We start from the raw sequence: 11,611 nt of genomic DNA, 5'->3' as shown, positions 1-11,611 counted from the left end.
TAGCGCACGGACAATCCACCGTTCACAAGGACTGACATTCCAAACCCTTGCATTCAATCCCAGACACATACGAACACATGGCCTTGCATACACATCACTATCACACATTCGAGACCCAGCAAACCTGCACCTGCTAGAAACACTACAACCTTCCCATATCAAAGTTGACCAAATTGTGCTAGAAGAATTAAATCGGCTCAAGGACAAGCCAAATGGATCTCCACCCAAAAACCATTGGAAGATTATTGCAAAACACATGTCATCATTCAATCACTAAATGTTGTGTCTTTCAACAAACACATTGCAAAGATTGTAGCAAGTTCCACATTAATGGCATCACATGTGCTCTGCTTGCAAGAAACGAGATTGACAAATAATTTGCCACATGCCATAGCAAGCTACTTGCAACACCAATTCAATGCAAACATGGACGTCTCTCTACTCCACCGACAAGATCTGCCCCACTCAAAAACTAGCCGTATCTCTCGTCCAGGAGTAGAGATATTGCACACAACTATCACATTTACAAACACCATAGCCATTGAGGTCGCTTCACTTTACAATTCCCCCGCAACACCCCTTCCAAATTTGATTGATGCATTATCTTTGATTTTCAAAAACCGTGACACCAAAATTCCAATTGTTATCTTGGGTGACTTCAACATTGACATTAATGCCCAAAATAAGTCATACAACCGTCTATCATCCATACTAGAAAAATGGGGCATCGACCAATTAATAAAAGATGTTACAACTATCCATGGATCATCACTAGACCACATCTGGGCTAGCTCCACAATCTCTACCTATGAAACAGGAACAAACTTCATGTACTGGTTAGATCACTCCTTGACTTACATTATCATCCCCTATAAACACCTTTAATATTTCCATTCCACACTCAACCAACTTCAATTAACTTTGTGCAGGCCACCGTGATTCTTCACCTTGTTTGGCATGCTTTAAAAGACTTTAAAGAACAAAAGATTAAAGAGTATTCATAGGAGTTTGATCCATAGGATACGGGGCCAATAATGGGATGACTCCGTGAAGAGAGACATATGTGGGTTAAATAATGAATTTAGAGAGCGTCAATTCTTGTACAAGCAAGTGGGTGTGGTGAGATGGTTACATGATTGCATTCCGCTTTCTCATTGGCTAGTGCATGGCTGGTTCTCATGTGGCGCTCTTGTGAGTGATATCACCTTTGTCAATCTTGTTGTTGGAAGCCCTTTTTAAACAAAGGAAAACTTATTCCACTGCCGCATGCATTGCCAGAGACGCAATAGCTCCTCAAATTTTTGCTACAGCTCGACCTTAACGCCATCTACGTTCCGCACTAGAGAGAAGTCAAAAATCTGCAACAATCAAAAAACGCACCCGACATTGGCTTAAAGGTTCTTAAACTAGGGGTTTTACCCTAGTGTTTTTTAGAACAAAGGATTGAAGAGTATTCATAAGAGTTTGATCCATTATGTGAAGTATTGTTTCAATTAAAAAAAATTATATACTTTCACTTGTAAAGAGTCCTTTTATTTAAAGACTCCACAAAGATTCATTTTATTGAATTATTAAATTGATTTATTATTCTCTAGGCTTATTAAATCTTTTCTTTTTAACGAAAGCATTAGTATATTCTTTTGTTTTAGTTTTTAGTGTGTTTTTTATTTTATTGCCTCTATTTTATTTCTTTTTCATTTTATTTTGTTTTCAAGGAATAATGTGTAATGTGCACCTTTCACTTTAGTATTTAAGTGGAGTCTTTTCTAATATATAAACCATTCGAAATTATGGTTGGGTTCACAAAAGCCGATGAAAGACATTCAGAAAGGAATGGTTGTCCATTGACACAAAAAGAAATTACACTTCTTTGGACCCACATAAAAATTAGCAATCCTTCTCTCCTCGCAAGAGCAGTTCTACTGTCCACTTTTCAACACGAAATGGGGCCCGGTATGATTGAATCGAATCCAACAGCTACGTAGTGAACAACACTACCACTACACTACAACTCATTACAGCTCATTGGACGTCAAAATCGTACATAATAAATTTTATAGAACTACCTCCGTCCCTTGTGAAAGAAGGGAGAGGTGGAAGAAAGAGTCCGATGTTTTTGCCGTCTACTCTTGTGAATCTAACTTGTGTATGTATAATGAATAATATAATATATATTTTTATTTTTATTTTTTAATTTATTTTGTTTTCAAATGATAATGTGCAATGTACATCTTTCACCTTATTATTTATGTGGGGTCTTTTTTAATATAAACCATTTGTGATTATAGATTTTTAATGGATAATATAATTTTATTTTAAAATATAGTAAAAATTTCATGTGACTGTAATCACTCATTTAAACTTACTTTCCAAAAAATCTCATTCCCCCTTTAACTTAGCAGGCCTTCGTGCCTCTTCACCTTGTTTTCAATAAAAACGTGAAAACTTCACGTTTTGGCATGCCACTATAATGAGTTTTATAATGGCACGAGTTATAGTGGGGAAGGAGTTCCCAAATAGGGGAGGTTTTTTTTTAAGAAACTCGTAATAAGAACTTTGTTGTGTGTAATGTGACTGAGAATGACAAAGGGTTGGTTATAGAAAGTTATGCGCTTGTGTTTGTGTGCGTTAGATGGGCCAAACAGAAGGATGTTTGTGGCAACGAGGGGTGGGAAGCTAGCTTGCTTGGATTCAACTATCTAGTGATAGACAAAATAAAACTTTGAGCAATGTAAATGAAATTGAGAAGTAAATGAAACGTTGGGAATGGAAGAAGTCACTTTCAAGGATGACTCCTTTCAACACTTCCTTCTTGCATAGACTTAGTGAAATTAATCAAATTGAGAGGAGTGATTGGAGATTGGTTATGTATATTATGGGTTGAGCTAGTCTTCTTTCTAATTTCTCTTATATAAGAGAGGGGATTTGCCATAGGTAGTATTGAGTCACTAATCACATGGTCGAATATTCAAGAATGTGGGTGGAATTCATCACAGCTTTGTAACATACTAAGTAACATTATTGGGTGGAATTCATCAGAGCTATGTAACATTATTGGGTGTGCCAAAAGAGAGCTTTCAAAGTTATGGAGACACCTCAAGGATCTATCCGAGAGAGAGAGAGAGAGAGAGAGAGAGAGAGAGAGAGAGAGAGAGAGAGAGAGAGAGAGGACTCCATCACCAAGCAAGAGAAATTCTTTGTCTCAAAGTGTGTATAAAAAGAAAGCAAAAAGGGATGATCCAAAGACATGAGAATCTTTCTTTTTTCTGTAGTAGTACCAGGTACTTCCCTTCAATTCTACAAGGTAGACACTCACAATGTCCTCACATCCAAGCCACTTGAATATTGTAAGGAGGAGCATTGAAACTCTTTTCAATATACTAGTTTACAAGAAAGTGAACTATTGACTTCTCAACATTTCAAGTTGTCCATTTAGGAGCAGTGATTGCACACAATATGTTCCTCCTTAAATTTGTCGAACCCTCTCACAAATGCAGTATGGTGAAACCCCTTCCTCCACTGTGTTCAAAACACGACATTGTATGTGAATGTGGAGATCGTAGGCACTACGATGGATAATCATGAGCATCACTTCCAAGAGTTTGGGAAGGTGTTACGAGATTGGACACCCCATGTTGCATGTGGTTAACTGCAATTGGGATAACTGGCTTAATGTTTAATTATGTGCTATCTATTAGATTTTTCTAACAGTGAATGCATGATGATTTGTAGATTGGAATTCTGGGAGTTGACAAAGAGGCACCGACAAATAATAATCCTCTCGGTCATTTTATTCTTGCACAGTATTTTAGATCTTTTATAAATAAGCCACTATGGCTGCTTTGTAAATAGGACAGTGAGAACTCACCCTAAGAGGGTCATGCAATAAGTAATAATGTGTTCCACTAATAACTAAAGTGGGGCTAGAGTGTAAAAGAGAGGCCTCTAATTTTTGGCACCAACAATAATATCAAATATCAAATACCAAACAAGAGGTGTCGTGGAGTTTGCATTGCAATCTTTAGGCCTTTTTTGTGTAGATGCTCTAATTTTCCCTTCCCTCTCTCTTATGCTATGTTGTGTTACTCTGTGTACTCCACGATTATGTCTACATCTCTTACAACCCCTCTTACACTCTTTCCTTGTCAATTTAGTCTCTTGTGTGTGTGTGCGCTATTATAGTCTTGGTGTGTGTGTGTGTGTGTGTACTTGGCAAATTGGAAGAGATGGTGAAAGGTTGACAAGCAGGTGTGTAAGCAAGATTGGGAATTGAAAGCAATCGTTCTTCCCATCTCCCTTCCAATACTAGTGGTATCAGAGACGGTTGCTTCCAATTCCCAATCTGCTTGCACACCTGCTTGTCAACCTTTCACCATCTCTTGCAATTTGCAAAGTACACACACACACCTAAACTATGACAGCACACACACAAGAGACTAAATTGACAAGGGAAGAGTGTAAGAGGGGTTGTAAGAGATGTAGACATAATCATGGAGTACACAGAGTCACACAGCATAGCATACGAGAGAGGAATGGAAAAATTAGAGCATCCACACAAGAAAGGCCTAAAGATTGTAGCCTCAAACTCCACGGCACCTCTTGTGGAGTTTGGTATTTGATATTTGATATTATTGTTGGTGCCAAAAATTGGAGACCTCTCTTTTACACTTTAGCCGCACTTTAGTTATGAGTGGAACACATTACTTATTGTATGACCCTTTTAGAGTAAGTTCTCATTGTTCTATTTACAAAGCATCCATAGTGACTTATTTATAAAAGATCTAAAATATTGTGTAAGAATAAAATGACCAAGAGGATTATTATTTTTCGGCGCCTCTTCGTCAACTTCCAGAATTATAATCTACAAATCATTATGCACTCACTGTTAGTAAAATCAAATAGACGCCACATAATTGATCATTAAGCCAACTATCCCAATTGCAGTTAACTATATGCAACAGGAGGGTGCCCAATCTCGTAACAGAAGGTTTTATTTTTTGGGGTGCTTGTTGATTTCACTATCCACCACTCTTTGAGAGTGGACAAGGTCTTTATATTTCCAAGATCTACATGTGTAAAGGAACTTTAAAATCACCACTATGTCCTTGTGTTGACCATCTATGAATGGGATCCATGGCATCAACTTTTTAGCCACAAAAGAAGTACCACAAAATATGGTCAACAAAGCATTAGATATAATTGTGGAGACTACTTATATTGATGCACTATTAATCAATAGGAGCCTGCAGGTGGCCTAAAACACTACAAGAGGTTCTGTGCACTTGTGACGTTTTTAGCGACGAAAATACATTAGGTTTTTATACTCCCTGGCGTCGCTAAGATCGTCGCTAATAGCGTCGATACGGGAACGTCGCTATGAGTGTCACTATAACCATCGCTATATGCGTCGCTATGGCCATCGCTAGATAGCGATGCATATAACGACGCTTACAGGCTACCGATGGTGACACTCATAGCGACGTTGCAGAGCCTTATATAGTGACGCTTATAGCGACGCCCGAGAATAAAAAAGTTTGGTGGCAGGGCATTGAATGCCGTGCCACCCATCAACCATATTGAATGTTTCAATAATAGAGTAAATCTAAATGAATCCAAGATAAGCCCATATTTACCTTTGAAAGAAAGTGCAAGCTTAGATATAGACCCAAAGTAGTCACCCACAAGACAATATAACCATTAACTCCATCATCCATAGTGTTGTTTGCAGAATAAAGGTACAAAACTCACAAAAGTAAATTGATGAAAGTAAATTAATGACAATTGTACACATCATAGGCAAAATCACTTGATTGTTAAGCTTTGCAAATGTAATAGTTACAACACCATTGTCATTATTGAGAAAATATACATGGTTTTCCAATAGTTACAAAAAGACGTACACACGTCATCTCATGATACATATGCTATGAAAAAAGGAAACTAATGCTATCTAGCTACGGCTAGACTGACGTCTAATCAGACATCTCATCGCATCCAAGCGGCTTATCTATCGGATTCTGCAAAAAAAAACAATAAGACAGCTTTCTGTAAGTATAAACATATAATTTACAAAACAATACAACAAATAGAAAAGAGTAAACCGTAATACTAACCATGCCGCCGCGAGAACTAAAAATGTTCATCAGGGTGTTTAAGCCCTTCTTGCCTGCGTACTTGCGCTTATACGATGTGGGGTCATGTCCTGTTTCATCGACCATTGTTCAAAACATACTGTTGGGGTTAAGGCCTATGTGCCTTGACCGGTCGCCCAGGTCATGGGCGCCCGCCCACTGTTACCCTATACTTGTAGTGAATATACTATATAGGGGGAGCTGCCACTTCACAGTCTCCCCACCCACATCGTGTGTGTGTGTCTCCTTCTCTCTCTCACTCTCCGTCTGTGGTGCTCCCCGATCCCCTTCAATTGGTATCAGAGCGTAGGTGCGGAGGGAGCGCGTGTGTGCACAGTCACGACAACAGCGGAGAGCCAATTTCATTGCCGAAATCGCTTCCGCGCGCGCACTTTCAAGAGTGCAAACAGGGTTTCGACTTTGGCATCGGCAAATTCATCTTTTCGAGAGCGTTTCCATTAGGCGTCCTGGCGTTTTACCCCCCTTTCGAAGCCATTCGAGCCATCAAAAACTTCATTCGAGCTACGGTTGAGGAGCTGCATTTTTCAGCCCTCTTTTGGCAGTTTATGCTGCGTTTTTGGGTCGAAACGGAGGTTTTTTGGCATAGCTTTCACACCCGGACTCGGATACATGTGATCCAAGAGTCTACCTTGGGGTTTTGGCACGCTCCGGACGCGCTCGTCATATCAGAATTTTAAAATTCTAAACGCTGAATTTTTTTGCAGCAGCAGTTGTTTATTGTGTGTCGAGGATTCCACACATGGTTTGCTCTCAGATGTGAGAGTGACATTTGCTGCAAGTTTCCTCACAGGTGGGAGGATACGATGTATGCCTTATGTGGTTTGATGCTTAGGGAGACTAATGTGATTGCATTTTGAGCTTGGCAATGTATGCCTCAAGCATGTTTTTTGGCAGTCACAGGTAGAGCAGATATTTGTGTACTAGATTTGCAGGTGTTTGCAATGATGTATGCAAAGTGTGGAGATTGGTGCATGCATTTGGAGTGCGGTTTGATGCGCTTTGGTTGCTCATGGTTTTGAGCGTGTAGTCAGTTTGGTTACTAGTTTTGTGGCCGTTTTACTGACAAAACTCTGGCAAAATTTTCCCAGGAGTTTTATTCGTATCATTTATGCGATCTAGGTAGAGATTGCGGGTTGCACTCAGCATTTGCGTGCGGTGTTCTCTGCAGGTGGGAGATTTGTGCGTGTGTATGCATCGATACCGCACAGTGTGGGCTTGGTGATTAGCTCACAGATTGCAGTGTGATACTAGAGCAGGCAAGGCTTGTATTGACATTGCGGGAGCTCTATTTTGGAGTGTGTCTCACAGGTTTTACATTGTGTTTCTGGCCATATTGGTAGACAGTTTCCAGGTGTTGTTGGTGAGGTGGTTTTGCTTTCTAGTTTGCTACATTGTGCTCATGGCAGAGACAGGTGATCGATCAGATTGTGACCTCTCACAGATACGCGTGTTTGATGGGTCAGACTTTGCGGCATGGAGAGAGTGTATGCTTGACGCATTGACACAGTGAGGGTTGCATGGACCATTGAGTGGTGATGCAGGTAGACCTTCAAACATGTCTGACGATCAGTGGCAGGAGCTAGAGGAGATGGCACTATCTACACTCTCTTTGCACCTTGCGAAATCTGTATATACTCTTGTTATGTATGAGACTACTTCGAGAGCACTTTGGTGCAGATTACATGAAATGTATGATAGATATGAGTCATCACGGACTCGTGTGAGACATGTACATTCACGAGCACGCCGACAGGTGACATGTTGGTATTGTGGTCATTCTAGACACGTTAGACGGCGCTGTTTTCGTCGTATGCGACATCGTAGGAGACATGGAAGTCTCAGAGATGTATGTAGTGATGCCATGGACTCAGTTGCTTTGACAGTTGAGGCAGATGTAGTGTCGGAGTATACTAGTGACGGGGATGTCACTTTTACCTCGAGTTATGCAGGAGATGCTATACATGTGGATAGTGCACTCCCTTCGCAGTGGTTGCTAGACGCAAATGCTATGTTTCATGTCACGTCGCATCGTGAATGGTTTTGTAGCTATTCTAGCGGGATGCTTGGTAGTGTACGTTTGACCGATGGATCGGTGCATGCGATAGCAGGTACAGGAGATGTGAGACTGTCATTACCGAGTGGTGCATCTTACTTGTTACGACATGTGCGCTATGTACCAGATTTGACAGTGAGTTTGATCTCGATTGGTCAGCTTAGAGATTGTGGATGTCAGATTTCGCTACGAGAGCGAGATTTTGTGATGCATTTGGGTTCGCTAGTGATTGCGAGAGGTGCCAGGAGTAGTACAGGTTACCCATTGCATGTGGATCACGGGAGAGACGGTGTTGTCTCTGTGATCATGCAGCCAGGTAGAGAGCGAGAGAGCAGGCGAGTCTCTTTTTCTTGTGGGTTGCAGGATGCTTTGCATGGAGTGCAGAGTAGTGACCTTGTTGTGCGGGTTGCGTCTACGGATGCACAGGTAGAGCGGGACAGCTCTAGTGAGTCACAACAGGATGAGTCATCAGAGGTGATGACAGAGATGACTCACATGGATGCTGAGATGTCAGCTATTGTGGAGTCATTTCTTGATATGCTTATGCCAGAGCTTGATGCAGATTCAGGACAGATGGATACTCTTGGTACACATGTGATATGTGGTGGGCACGAGGAGTCACTCCAAAGCTCGGAGTCAGAGTGCCATGGTCTCTATGATAGGGGACAGGATTGCCATGATTTGAGTTCTGAGTTGAAGGTGGCAGAGATTGCCAGGGTTGCATCAACGTTCGGTGTCCTCATGTACGAGATGCTGATCTCGAGGCCCGACATAGCAGTTGCAGTGGGAGAATTTGCAGCAAGGTTGATCAGTCGTTCGATGACTGATCTTGGCATAGAGCACAGGGGAGGTTTGCAGGTATTGGACCGATACTTGCAGGAGTGCATGAGCTCTTGTAGACTCTTTGCAGAGCTTGGAGCTAGCTTTGTGTGGCTTCCGCAGTGGGATGTTTGTCTATCAGTAGAGCTGGATACACTAGCTCATCGAGAGTCAGTGGGCATAGGTTGAGAGAATCTCTCACCTTCTATTAGTTGTACACTAGTAGATCTTGCTTAAAGGCACATTGGCCTTTAAGTGGGAGGTTGTTGGGGTTAAGGCCTATGTGCCTTGACCGGTCGCCCAGGTCATGGGCGCCCGCCCACTGTTACCCTATACTTATAGTGAGTATACTGTATAAGGGGAGCTGCCACTTCACAGTCTCCCCACCCACATCGTGTGTGTGTGTGTCTCCTTCTCTCTTTCACTCTCCGTCTGTGGTGCTCCCCGATCCCCTTCACATACAAGGAATCCATTATGTTAGAATTTAAAAACCCCTAAACCCTAACTTATCAAACCTAAAGAGCAACGCGAAAACACTTACAAAATCGGCCTCAAATGATGCCCACCCACCGCTCCCCAAGTGGTGTGAGCTCCCTGCCTCTACTCGCGCTTTGGTTGCCTCCTTCTGTTGCTTCCACTTGCCAGGATTCTCGCATGCTCCTCGCTTTGCATTCTTCCAATCTTATTTGGCCAGCCAATCTGGTTTGTTCCGCCCATGCTTTATTGCCTTTTGCACTTTAGAACGCTTGTGCTTGTAGTATTCGCGCATTTGAACCTTCATCAGGTCTTCATTGAAGCGGTCATACGGTGTTGACATGAGAAACTCGTCATGCAGCATGCTGATGACTCTGTCTTTTAATTCACTTGGAACTTCACTCCATTTGTTTAGTATGTAGTGTCTAAACACTTGAGAGCAAAGACCGCGCATGCACGAGATCACCTTCCTGCCTTCATCATCTAAGATGATGCCGTCGCTGAAGTCGATGGAGTAAGACAAGCCCTCTCACCGGTGACGCGTGAACCTGGGTGTCCCAGCAGGGGTCTCTAGCGGCGTGTCGATGGGGGTATAGACATCAGGTTTCTCCATTGGAGTCTCGGCCCCGAAGTTGTGTATGACTTATACTACAACCAACAAGGATTATGAGTGGCCGTTCAAACATCTAGAAAGTCACTAGTCATACACTGAGATTGCACATGACAATCCCAGATATGCGCTCATCATCTATGGTTCTCCATAGCGTGTCGCGGGCTTTATCAATTCCGTCTAGCCACTCTCCAATGTAAACTAGGGACTCTGATACCAGCCAAGCTTCTGCCATGCTACCCTTCGGACGTGCCTTCTGACGCACATATCCCTTAAGTGTTTTCATGAAACGTTCTAAAAAGAACACCCATTTGGAATGTATTGTTCCAACTATTTCCACCTCATCAACTATGTGAACAAGAAGATGCACCTGAATGGTTAGCATGGTAGTAGGAAAGTGTTTCTCAACCATGCACACAACCTCCGCAACATTTAGTTTGGCGAATGGTATGGAGTCTACATTGATCTCCTTTTGTGAGATCCATTGCACCAACTTTGCAAGTTTGTAGATTGTGTTACGGACGTCAGGAGACAAACATCCCTCAATGGACACCGGTAAAATAAACTGCAAAACACGTCTAGCAATGATATTAAAGTCCACACATGATTTTGTTACACAATTTCCACTATGATATATTCCACTTCAAATATACCTGACACATTTTATGCCAGTCATGTGACTTCAAACCGGTAAGCTTTCCTTCTTTAGTGAAACACATTCGGAGCGAGTGCATTATGCCAGTGGAGGTCCGCACAGATTGAATGGTCTCTTTTACTTTGCGTTCTTGGGCTCCTGTGAAAATCCATGGCGCTTTAGGGAGTTTTATCGATCCATCGGATGCTGTCTGGAAGATATGCTTGATGACCTTCGTAGATTTGCTTCTTCAATGAGGGCGCTCGACGTGCATTCAATCTAGGTCCACATGTGACACATGCTGTGTATCCGCTTGTTTGAAGCCCTGCATGTATACACATGACAATAGTTAAGCTTGAGAAAAACCAAGATTTACAGTGTTTGAGTTTGAGTATAAATCACCTGAGCATTCTGTTAGTCCGAGATAGTCATGCATGGTCCACATTAGAATGCCTCTGATCAAAGCATTCCGTCAATCTGTGTGTCGGCTCATATCCACCACTTCTATGCCAATCCACAATTGTTGTAGCTCTTCCAATAGTGGACGAAGATACACATCCATATTCTTCACTTTATACCACCATGGCACAATCAAGCTTAGCCATAGGTGCCCCTTATTGGTAGTCAACCACGGGGGAATGTTGTAGTTGACAATGACAACAGGCCATACACTGTAAGATGTTGATCTTTGACCAAATGGATTTACGCCATCTATAGCCAGGCCTAGGCGCAAATTTTGAGCTTCCCTGGCAAAATCCGGTCATGTTTCGTCTATATGTTTTCAGGTTGCGCAATTTGCAAGAATCCGTATCACACCATCCGAAGATTTATTCTCCTCATGCCATGATGCTAAGGCGGCAATGGACTTA

The sequence above is a fragment of the Adiantum capillus-veneris genome, chromosome 18 (assembly GCF_014529385.1).
Source record: "Adiantum capillus-veneris isolate H3 chromosome 18, ASM1452938v2, whole genome shotgun sequence".
NCBI classification, from domain to species: Eukaryota; Viridiplantae; Streptophyta; class Polypodiopsida; order Polypodiales; family Pteridaceae; genus Adiantum; species Adiantum capillus-veneris.
Note: the sequence above shows the minus strand (reverse complement) of the source record.